This window comes from Amphiura filiformis, chromosome 11 (assembly GCF_039555335.1).
Source record: "Amphiura filiformis chromosome 11, Afil_fr2py, whole genome shotgun sequence".
Taxonomy (NCBI): Eukaryota; Metazoa; Echinodermata; class Ophiuroidea; order Amphilepidida; family Amphiuridae; genus Amphiura; species Amphiura filiformis.
This window is the reverse complement of record NC_092638.1, coordinates 1,760,952-1,773,401: the sequence shown is the minus strand read 5'-3', so window position 1 is coordinate 1,773,401 and position 12,450 is coordinate 1,760,952. Positions and strand designations below refer to the sequence as shown.

The 12,450-nt window shown below is 38.8% G+C and overlaps 1 long non-coding RNA gene across 1 annotated transcript; it reads right to left on the bottom strand.

Annotated features, from left to right (window-relative positions):
* Nucleotides 1-711: 711 nt before the first annotated feature.
* Nucleotides 712-8,388, bottom strand: LOC140164203 (uncharacterized). The gene is made up of 3 exons (XR_011860502.1): nt 8,227-8,388; nt 4,798-4,968; nt 712-1,407 (listed from the first exon to the last, which is right to left on the bottom strand). It is a non-coding gene; the product is annotated as an uncharacterized lncRNA (long non-coding RNA).
* Nucleotides 8,389-12,450: the final 4,062 nt, after the last annotated feature.

The window sequence follows — 12,450 nt, the reverse complement described above, 5'->3', positions numbered from 1 at the left end:
ACATTATTTTGTCATTGTAACTAAAGATTGTAAAATTTGTGATGGAAAGTGTAAATGTGCTTGTAGGGCACCCACATTTTTTTAAAGTCACACGCCCTTTCACTCGTTTTCAGAGAAGAACGGCAGCCCTTGCTCAGATTGACGCGAATGCCCTGTTATTCTGTTAATGAGCGACATATACAAGGAGCTTTGTTTGCGCAGACCAATGTCTAAGGCGCGTAATCGGCCAATCAAATTATCACGTCTGTAGTTATGTTTGTCAGACGATTGAATCAGCCAATCAGAACCAGTGCCGTAACTACCGGGGCAGAGGGGGCAATGTGCCCCGGCGCTACCCTTAAGGGGGCACCAAATTGACCAATTCAGCATCGATTCCGCGCCCCTCCAAGCGATGAATGTCAAAATTTTCAGCACAAAATCAATTGAAAGAACATTTTAAGACCGATATTCAACTTCTAGTAACCAAAATTAATTAGTGGTAGGCCTTATTTGTCCAAAATTTCGCGCGTCCCGCGCGCAAATGTTTCAAAAATTTCCCACGTCTAAGATATTCTGGGGGGTGTAGGGGCGCAAATTTTGTTTCTTGCCCCAAGCGCTACCAAACCTAGTTACGCCACTGATCAGAACCCTACTACCGTGTTTACACTGTGCCCACTCTCAAAATGTAAACATCAAGTGCCATTCTTCTTTGAAGGAAACTGTAGTAATTATAACCTCCTTTTTTGGTGTAAAAATTATGACCCTCACTATTTTTGGTATACAATTTGTATGACCCCTAGTATATTCATGACCCCATTCTGAAGAAAATGACAGCCCCCTAAATGCACAAAAAATTGTCTTTTATGCAAAGGTCATTCAGCACTTTTGAGCCAACCTGAAGCATTCATCCTTGTTCACCTTAACTGATATTGGAGGTCAAGCTTCACCTCGATCAGCTTACTTTTTGCTCACAAATTTGAAGTCAACTTTCACTATATAAAGTGTTCTGTTGGGCCAAGCTTCACCATGCATCCAAAAGGATTTTCATTGTCTCACCATTTATGCGTTCAATTTGTCACCATGCATCGGTTCACGATAATAATGCCTGAAAGCGAAAGCCAAGTTTAACCTTAATCATACGAATGCTTTTATTAGTTCAAGCTTCACCCAGAAGTTCATTTTGATAAGTCTAAACTTAATCATCGTAAAGCGGTATCCAAGAAGAAGAAGAAAATAGTGAAGCTTGACGTGGCTTGAGGAGGGTACTGAGTTCCAAGATTCACAATGATGCCCACATTAATGTCTTCTGGATCTTCTTATTGTGGGATAGCAACCCCTGTAAACATGGTAAATGTATTCCTTATTTTTAAGATGCTCGCTTGGCTTCTGTAACAGTATCCACATCAAGTTGTGAAGCAAGTGTGTATGCTGTGGATAGAAAAAAAATACGATTATTATTGACATACCTCTGTTGAAATGTTCTCATTCCTAAAACACTATTACAATGTACAAAATCATTGTATATATTATCTTCAATTAATTGTCACCATAATTAGTTCCCTAATAAACAAGAAATCAAGGGCTCAGGGACATAACATCTTAACTCAAAATTGCTAGTTTGAGTGCACCGTGTAAATACAAACCATGATGTAGATCTATATGATTTTGTGTACATTAAAATTTTCATATTAAAATCTCATTTTCATCACAACGATACTGTGGCGTATATTGGGGGTGCCCACCTTGGTCTGGGGCGGACATTTTAAAAATGAATTTAGGAGAGCAGCAACGGCATCACTTGCATTACATTCCAGATGTTAAATCTACATCATATGCAAAATTTGAGGAAATTCGCACGAGTCCGTTTTATTTTAGGGCCATTTGTCTATAACTGGTCTTTACATGTAGCCCTATGGAGAGAGTGCCCGTTGAGGGCGCTATAACCCCATTTTAGGAACAAAATGTGATTTAAAAAAAACGGACTCGTGCGAATTTTCTAAAATTTTCAGAGTATGTAGTATGAACATGTAGAAATATAATCAAGTAGTTGCCCTATCTGCTCTCCTCCAAAAAAATAAAAAGTCCTATACCTCAATGATAATGAAACCTAGGTGCCACCAGTGTTCGAAATATGCCTCAAAAAGTTACAGGCCAGCCAGGCTTGACCTTAAAAAGTTACCGGCCAGCCAACTAGATGCCAGTCAGGAAATTTCCGGCCAGGCCAAAAAGTTACATGCCAATGGCCGGCTGACCGGCCATATTTCGTATGCTGGGTGCCACCCCAGTCCCAACCTTTCCTGGTTCTGGAGTAAGGTGCATCTCATGCCCTCTTGTCAAGCAAATTTCTTGTCCCTAGTCTCAAAACATGCCATTGGTCAATATATTACTGCATACCCAATTTAAAATTATTCCAAAATCATAATAGGGGGCCTCCGTGATGCTGAAATGACCATACCCTAATGTTAATGTTAGAAATTATTGCTGCCTTATGCATTTTAGTTCATGCATTTAGGACTATTAATGACTAAAGATGTTAAAAAAGCATACTTGTCTCAAAATTAAACATAAGGGAGCTATCTACAAAGACCAAGTTTATGTAAGGCAATAGAAACAAATTAGTTCGATCTTCCGATCGAACATCGATGCTTGGTCGATCCTTATTAATTATGGAATCAATTAATTTACTATTTTTAATTGTGATAAAATAGTAATATGTGCCTGTAGTGATACTGACCAATATAAATTTAGCATTAATTCTGATTAATTAGTTGATAGTTCATTAATAACAAGCATCGAAGCAACATCGACGGTCGATCCAAAGATCGAACGGATTTGTTTCTGGTGCCTAAACACACATGGCTGCCTTGTGCTGTCTTTACTGTGTAATTGTGAAATTGCTAAAATATTCATAACTTTCCTATTTGTACTAACTTTGACCTGTTAGGCAGATAATACTACAGACTTGAGATCACACACTTGCATCTAGACCTTGCTCAATTTGATGAGACAACACACACAGGCCTGATGAGCTCGAGGGTAGCCTTGTTCAAGGCCTTCTAAGATTTCCTCCCTGCTTGAACTATTTTTGGGCTCATGAAGTCAGTGAGGGCCACAGATTACAGCTATTAATGACCGTGCGTATGCTGAAAAATTGAACTTGGGCTCAGTCTACGAACCGCCAAACAGCCTTGTCTCGCCATACGAGCTCGCAGGCACAACCCGAGTTTGATTGTTCAACTTAATACACATGATTATAAGCAGCCACAGTCTGTGATGGTCATATCATGGACAGGGTTAACTTGTAGCTAGGATATTTTTACTGCTGGGTGGCATTTGATGAAAATCTTGCATATTTATTTATTTATTTATTTATTTCTTATTTAACCTGGGGTGACCAATCAATGCACTGGCATTGTTCTCCCTTGGTTCCCAGGTGGAAATTGTTTGCCAAAATAGACCAAATTCTTAACTAATTCAATAAAATGGTGCAATTTTGGCCTCTGAGTGGTGGGCTCCAATGCTAAAATTGGAGCCGAGTGATAGACTCCAAAACCGATTGGTGGGCTCTACCGCCCACCACCGCCCACTGTAGCTACATCCCTGATCATGGACTTGCCAAGCCCAAAAGTTGTGATAGGATTCAAGTGCTGGTCATGAGGGAGGAAACTTAGAGGGCTAGCCAGAGGGCTGAGGTTCTTCAAATCTTGAGATTGGATATCTTCGATTGGCACTCGCAGGAAATCAGAGCTGGGTTTTACTCCATGCTCAACGCTCATTGATATTGAGGGCATTAATGTCATTGAGTGATGCTTTGGTACATGTATGCTTCAGAGTCTCAACATTCTGGGGAAAGGAAATCAAGACCATATTGTTTATCTCTGGAATATGAAGTGTGATCCAAGGATCATGCACATTGCACAGCTAGATCAGCAAGGGCTGCAGATGGAGTCATTTCTGTAGACACTGATGAGGGTTTCCCAAATCCAGTTCCAATAAGGCATATATGTGTCATGATTATTTACGTCATTCTGCTTCATACTTTGTCTTTCATGTGGCCTAGCATCTACAATGCTCTAGAATTTTAAACTTCTGAGTTTGCTCACCACTACCTATCCACAACTTCACGATATAAACCACCTCTGCTGAGAACTCCCATCTGAAGATTTGAAGAACCTCAGCCTCCATTCTTTTAACATATTGGGTGCTGTGACTGCTGTCTCATCAAATTGAGCAAGGTCTATAAATGTGCAAGTGTGCGATCACTCTTCTGTAGTAGTATCAGCCTAACAGGTCAAAGTTGGCACAAAAACAGTAACGTTATGTATTCACAATTACACAGTAAAGACAGCAAATGGCAGCCAATTTTGTTTACATAAACTTGGCCTTGTTATTTTTTGAGTAAGACTGTTATTTTGATCATCTTTTATTCATTGATAGTAGTAAGTACTAAGTTACTAGTACAGCAGTCATTTGTAATGTACACAATGCATGAATAAAATAGCTGCCTTATGCATATGGTATGGCTATTGACCCCCAAAACGACTTTGGAATAATTTTAAATTTGCAATGGGGACAAGAAATTTGTGTGACATGAGGTGATGAGGGGCACGAGATGTACCCTATTCTGGAGCCACTGATTTTGTTTCTAGATATTTGTGTAACTGCATTTCACAAAATGACCAAGTGATAATTTTGACAAGTTGGTACTTTCACAGCTTTGGGGCACATCCATTTTGTATCCTTGCCCTTGGCGCACAACCCCCTAGCTACACCAGGCAACATGAAAAGAAACATATATACAGGAATAGCTGTTCTTACCAACAATGGCTGGTGTGTGTCATTCATGGTCTTGTTTGATCACATCTAATCCTGTTCTGCCCCACTGTAAAAATCATCCATCAATCTTCTACATAGTTTTGCAAATGTCTTCTCCATATCCAGTGTACTTGGAAACACAAACACTGCCATGCCTGGAGTAAGCTCCACCATCTGGAAGTAGTAAAACAGTTCAGTATAATTATAACACTTACTGGCAAAGTTCATGGAGATTGAATGAAAGTTAAAAATTGGCTCAAATTTATTTAGCTGTCAACGTCACACAAGTAGCCTACAGGTACTGTATTCACCATAATTAGTTCCCTTCTCCTAATAACCACCCTTAAAGAAACTTTTGAAAGACAGCTGTACAACTAAATTCATCAAATGTCTAAATAAAAGTATACCTCAGTTCTAAACAGTGGTGGCACTACTAGGGGGCAGGGGGCATTTGCACATAAAAAATAATTTTATTAAAGAACATCCATGGATCACTTCGCAGGGTCTTAGGCAAGATTTGAAGGTTTGGGTGTGTAAATTGAAAAAACTGGGTGTGTAAATTTAAACATTTGTGTACAAAGTATAGGCCATGTGGGCAAAAACTGGACGTGTACAAATTTGGGTGTGTAACATTTGCTGGCTGCCTAAGCCCTACAATCAAAGAAATTAATGTTGGTACACTCGGGCATACTAAATGTAAATCGCCACCCCTCTCCCCAGTTCAATGTTGATGAAAGCACTTTTTCCATTGGGCTCTCCAGTCTCCCCAACATTGATTGAGGGGGAATGGCGTAGGGAAGAGGAAAGGAGAAGGTATGTACTTCTCATCAAACATAGTTATACTAATTTCACTTAACTCTCAGAGCGGCAATGAAGAGTTCCAACATATTGTCAAGGTGTACCAACTATTAAATTCCTTGATTGTAGCTTCCAAGACTATTTGTGGTACTATTTGTGATTTATCCATCAGAATGGATAAAATAAAAATCAAATCAAATGCCTTGATCACACTTCATCCAGCAGGAATATCTCCAATATTCTACATTTCAATTTTTCATTTACGATTTAGCAAAGGAATATACTATAGATAATGCATGATGTACATGTATATATCGAATTTTTTATATGATGTATTTTATTGACACAAAATTTTATACAGGTAAAATATGCCCTTCCTGACTGCCATTCTGCCCTTTTTATGTCCTCTACCAACGGCTAAAATAGTACAAAATATTGCACCAAATGGCGTCATTTGCACCTCAAATTTTTAAAAATCGATAGCTTCACAGGGGGGACACCCCTCTGGCTCCCCCACCCCAGGTGCTAAAGCAGCCATTGAGTGGCACTTTGCTGTTTTCTTTTATTTCATGTGGCACTTCAACATATTTGAGGAAGCCTTATCTACATGATACTTGTGAACGCAGCGAGCAGGAAATTGGCAAAGTGTTTCCGTAACTGTTTTCCTTTATAAAGCCATTTTAGAGTGTTTTATTTAAAAGGTGCCCCTTACTTGATAACTCTAGCTTCGAATTTCAATTTTTTTTGCACACGATAGTTACGCATTCGATGCTAGAGTGCATTGCTAAAATGTTTTTCGGTGGGACAGCGGTGCAATCTTTTGTTATATTTATTCTGTTTAAATGTTGAAATTTGGATGAAAATTATTTTGATGAGTCAACTACAGTACGGTATCTTTTGAACAAGATTTGCCTATTTTGAACAGTCTAAAATTTTGCTAAAGTTTAATTTTAGCAACATTTTTGATGCGATCGTCTGTCGTGATCAGCTGTGTAATTTACTATTTTACTTCTGAACTTCCATTGCTTTACACGGTACGTGTCATGCTTCAGCGAATCCGACTAGATTTTGAATGCAATGGTCTCTAGAATGTAGGTATGCTAGGTGAATTCAAATTTGCCATCAAACTGCATCATTTTATATATCAAATTAAAGCCCTTGAGTAAACAAAGCCAAAACTGAAAACCTTTTTTTCATAGCACTTTCCGTAGCAAAGTTACATCTTGTCAAAGATTGACTTTCATCAAACAATGTCAAAAAGATTCAGCTAGCAAAATTCCCCAAAACGTCATTTCGGGGGTGTTTCTAGATCTTAGTCTCATTATGATAGCAGATTTTTTTAATGGAACTGCTATCAAAATCCCTCTAAAATTCCATGTGCGAGTGACTTATCACCATAAAAAATCATATATTTGGGTCAAGTGAAGTATAGAAAACATATTTATGTAGGTTTCTTTCTTCGGGCACAAGTTTTAAATTTCTATGTAAAAATGCATTGACATTGTCGGCGAATTTGGCTGACTAGCAAATGTGTTTGCCTGGCATACCTATAGAATGTGAAGCTATCGGTGAACAAATTATTGGCTATCTCTTCTCGAGCAAGGCACCCATGTGTGCCAAAAATCACTTGCTCCCCCCCTCGGCTCGGCTTGCCAAAAATTGCTTGCCCCACCCCTTTCGGCTCGGGAAAAATTTCTTGGCCCCCCCCCCCCCCCCATTTTACCGCCAGGAATTTTTATAGGGCATTAGGGGGTGCTTATTTTGTACAAGTGGACTTTTTTTCCAGGTGGGGGGTGGCAATTTACATCACACCCACCCCCCACCCCGCAACCCCTGGGCTCATAATTATTGCACAGCCCCTACGTCAGAAGTAGGTATAGTGCAATAGATAGAACAGTCCCCGGCATGCCCGGGAACAGCCCCGACCGAGAGAATGCTAAATATCTTTATCATGTTTACTAAAAGCTTACCCATGTTGTACATGGATCGAATCCATGGGTTTCTACAGTCACCCATGGAAAACAGTGTACTGAATAGCTGTACACCATGTCCATATTGGCCAAGGGATGGTTTGTTTACATGGCAATAATTCCTTCAGAATAGGCAATACAGATTCCAAACATATAAAACTTACCTTATATCAGTTTTAGTTGCCCCTAATAACTCCAAATTGACATGACAATTAATTCTATTTGCTCAATTTCATACCAAAATCAAGGAAAACATGGTTTTGTTATTGCAAAACAACATGAAAATGAGAAAGGTTATATCTGGTCATTTGCAGTAGGCCACTTCAGGTAATCAATATTGGTCCTTGAATTGCGTACCTGAGTGACTTTTTGCTCATTGTAAGAGTGATAGTGTTGTAAACTTGATTGCATAACATTAAGATTGCCAACTGACATCCTTTGTATTTGAGTTGTCTGATGATGGTATTAGAACTGTCATGGATGTAAACATTACACAAAATGTCAACAAAACATGCTACTGCAGAACTCTATGCCTGTATGTGTGTGTCTGAGGGCCGATCTGAGGGCTGATGACACACATTCAATGGGTGTACCCATGTTGTTACCCGGGCTAAGTTACTAAACACACGTCACACATATTTTTAGACTGAAGTACGGTACTTACTTATAGGTGATAGCTGCTAACGACGCCTCTTTCTTTCTCCAGGCATGCCAGGATATCAGTAAAAGTAATATTAGTGGTTGAATTATTCACTAGAAAGAATAAGATGACTGGAATTCTTCTTCGCATGTGTGTACATACCAATCCAGCTGATCAGCTGATTCGTTGATTAGTCTCCCACCAGTCGTAAACCAAACTGGTTACGGCATGTATAGCAAGTCAACGCTGCCATAAATCGTTTTAAATTGAAAGAGATGAAATTCCCCTCAAATTCGCATTTTGAAAAGGAAATTTTTAACTTTATCTGGCTGACCTGATAGCTTATGATTTTCTTAAACAAAATATGGCAAAAAATGTTTTTTGGAAAATTTTTTTGAGGGGTCTTGGACCACGCCCATTCCACCTCCCTTAATGAAATGATCTGAGATAATAAAACAAACCAAAGCTACAAATGTATGTATTATATAAATATAATATTTAAGTCTACATTAATCGAAGTGTCATTTGAAACTACTATTGCGTGCCAATTTCATTTTGTTTAAACAATCATGTTATTTGATTAGTGATTATTATTATCACTGGATGAATGATAACACTAGCGACCTATAATTTGAGGTACGTCAAGTTGAATATGAATAAACAGGAAAGGTCTACTGAACTACATGAGCTCGATTTGTGCAATACCTAAATTCAAATTAATTTGTATAACATGCACTACATTAGAATTGGGTTCTTTCTATCTCCGGATTTTTTTCATTTTGAAAAATTTCATAGTTTTAAGATGGACTATTTTAGCAGTGATTTAGGCGTTTGCTAGTTGGACATAAACATTACGAAACCGTACGTATTATAATATACGTTGGATGCATGTATACGCAGAGGTTTTGCTTTGTATGATGTTGAGAGATTCTAAAGAGTTAGGGCTAATGTAGGCCTCAATGTAGGAAAATATAGGCTAATTAATATTTTATTATGGAGCGAAGTTTTACGGACCTGGCCAGTAAAACACCCTTGCCTACCGGTCGTGGATAGAGTACCTGGGTTGAATCCAGGAAAATCTCCATTTTTTCATGTTCTTTGTTCATCTTCTATCCTTTTTCGTTCATTATTTCCTTTCCGATAGCAAAAAAAACAATTGACACCTCATTTGTAGCAATTGTCTAAATATTGACGCCGCACCGTACATTTAAATCAATGTAACCCAAGATTTGAAAGTCGCAGTAAATTCTATTGATATGTATTCAGTAGGATGGAAGGAAAACTGCTCGGCTCTCATGGGAATGTTCGTTTTGTTTTATGCATTTGGGGTAAAAATGTCGGGAATATCAATAATAATTGTCATTATTATTATCGTTATCAATATTCACTTAATCTCTAGTTGAAACATGAAGAGTTAACATATTTTTAAATGCCCCGCCAAGTTGTTATTTCAACGGTTAAGTTAAATCAGGTTAGGCTGCATGGCCATATTCGTAACATCTCACCTTTTGAACATGCCAGGGTTACAAGAGACTTTATCTTGATGGACAATAATGCAACTCCACATAGGGCCAATGGCGTAGCGGTGGTCATCACATGAGGTGGGGGGGGGGGGGGCACCGACCATGATTGGGGTAGTGCACCGGGTCTGATTGGTGGGCACAAGCCGTTTTTCGGCACTTTTCCTATTGGATGTTTTAAAATTTCAGATCGATGGGGAGCACGTGCCCCCGTGCCCCTGTGACGCTAAGCCACTGCATAGGGCTAGGATAACCAACCAGTTTCTGGAACAAAAGGTCATCAATCGTATGTAATGGCCTGCCCAATCTCCAGACCTGAACCCGTTGGAGCATTTGTGGGGATATTTAAAGTACAGGGTAGACAAGAGTATCAAGCCAACAACAACTTTGATTGGACTGGAACAAATTCTGAGACGGGAATGGGCAGCAATAGACCAGGGACGCATCAGACGTCTTATAAACAGTATGTGACGGAGGTGCTCGGCAGTTATTCAGGCAGAAGGAAGCCACACCCGATATTAACTGATATGAAAGTGAACATTACAACAACAGTTACAAGAGACATTTGTAAAAACCATTGAATTACATGAGTTTAAAACTGAAAATGTGTGTAATGATACCGTAGAAACCCGTCTACAAGGAATAGTAGCGACGGTGATGATAGCATATTTCACGCTAGCGCCCTCCACAATATTATATCATTATGGAATTTGAGCAAATCATTTACCGACACAAGCAGGTATACAATGTATTATTTTATCTTTATTTCGCATCTCACGAGCATAGCTCACTTGGCAAGGCATAAGACTTTGGTTCTTTAGATCGGAAGATGGCGAGTTCGAGCCTCATCACGGTCACACAAACTTTTATAAACAAAATATTGTTCAAACTTTTCATTTATATTTTCTTGCATTTTCTAAAGACTCCTTTCGTGATCATTTGTTTTTCATATTTAGTTTAATTTATTCTATTGTTTTTCTTTTATTGTTTCTTTTCTTTGTCTTTTTTTTCTTGTTTAATTTTATTTTTCTTTATTTTTCTTTGATTCATATAATATTGGCAGGATAAGGAGAGGAGGGAACTAAAGACCCATTCAGTGATTTGCTCATCCGGACGATCGTAAAAATCATCAAAATTCACCTTTGTCATTGTCATAGATGTGGTAACATAGCCTGCTAGTGGTTCAGCAGAAAACCGTGTGACACATAATATACATTTGGCTACATTTTATTATATGATAAATACGAATTTATTAAACATGGTAACAAATATTCTCTAGCAGATCGGTTATACGATGGAACTGGTAGGCATAGGCCTATTATAAATTCGGGATATTAAATATCTTCCTGACGAGACAGATCTGCGCATGTGGTCAAAGACGATTCCTTACTAGCCACAGACCGTCCGCTGGAATTAGTTGAACATGAACCATTCGCTATGGCTAGCTCGAGATACTCTAGCTAAAATACAGGTTTACATTTACTATCTTACATTATCTTGCTGTATTTCAGCTAGAGCTCCAAACGACAAGCTTCCGGGTTTTTTTGGAGAACAATACTGTTACGTAAGATGAAGAAGAAACCCACCTCGGAGCCCGCCCTACTCATTATTTCATTGTACTTATTGCAATTTGCCTCCACACATTACGTAATCAACACAAAGCTTTTGTGAGGATTAGTGAGTGGATAAGAAATTGACAGTGGAGGATGCGAAGGACACGCCGATTGTTAGTTGTCAATCATGAATTGCCGCAACGTATTAATATTTTACTGCATGGCATTCCGCAAACACCAAGACAAATTATGCCGTATTTTTCCAAAGATCATCTCATATGAAGTAAGCTGAATGCGATCTGTACTTTTGTAACATTCCGATCGCTTTTGATCACCTATTATCGGCGAATTTGCTTGAAAACACGTGAGTTCATGTTGTGTAAACATAATTAGCATAGACACAAATGAAATTACGATGCAATACAATGCAATTTGAATGCGCAGCAGATCTATAGAAATAACTTTGCCCGGTTTTATGCAGAATTAGACCCTGTCTGGCTATGGCTGTTGGTCGGACCTCTCATCTCTCCACATCGATTGTGACCTATAATCCCCGACATTGCCCTTATGAACTCACATCCTCCTGTTTTATTCCAATACGCTGGCGAAGTTACGTAATAATCGGATTAACTACCATAGCAATAGGTGAAAACAATTTTTGAATATACCGCGTTATACACTGATACGTTCAGGCGGTACCTCTTCATTGAACCATATCATGCTGCACCTGTAAGATTAGTATCTTTGAAAAGACCAGTATTGTATTCAATCTATGATTGCAGACATACACAGTACAGGTGATGAGTGTAACCTGCTTGTAGCGCAGCGCGATATGTTCAAAATTGTTTTCACCTATTGCTATGGTAATTAATCCGATTAATTACGCAACTTCACCAGCGTATAATCAGAGAGTTGATATTGGTATAATGGCCGAATAAATTCTGACCATCACTTGGCTTGTTGGATTCGTCTATACTACAATTCGCTGTCGAAGTGACGTAATAATCGCAATAACTACCATCAAGCAGATTGCACTAATCACCCGCGTATGTCACCAAACATAGATTGAATACCACTCTTTTCATAAATACTAATCTTACATGGCGAGTGATTAGCATTTCTTTGACAACTATGGTTTAATGCATAGGTGCCACGTGAACGATGAAGTGCAGGGC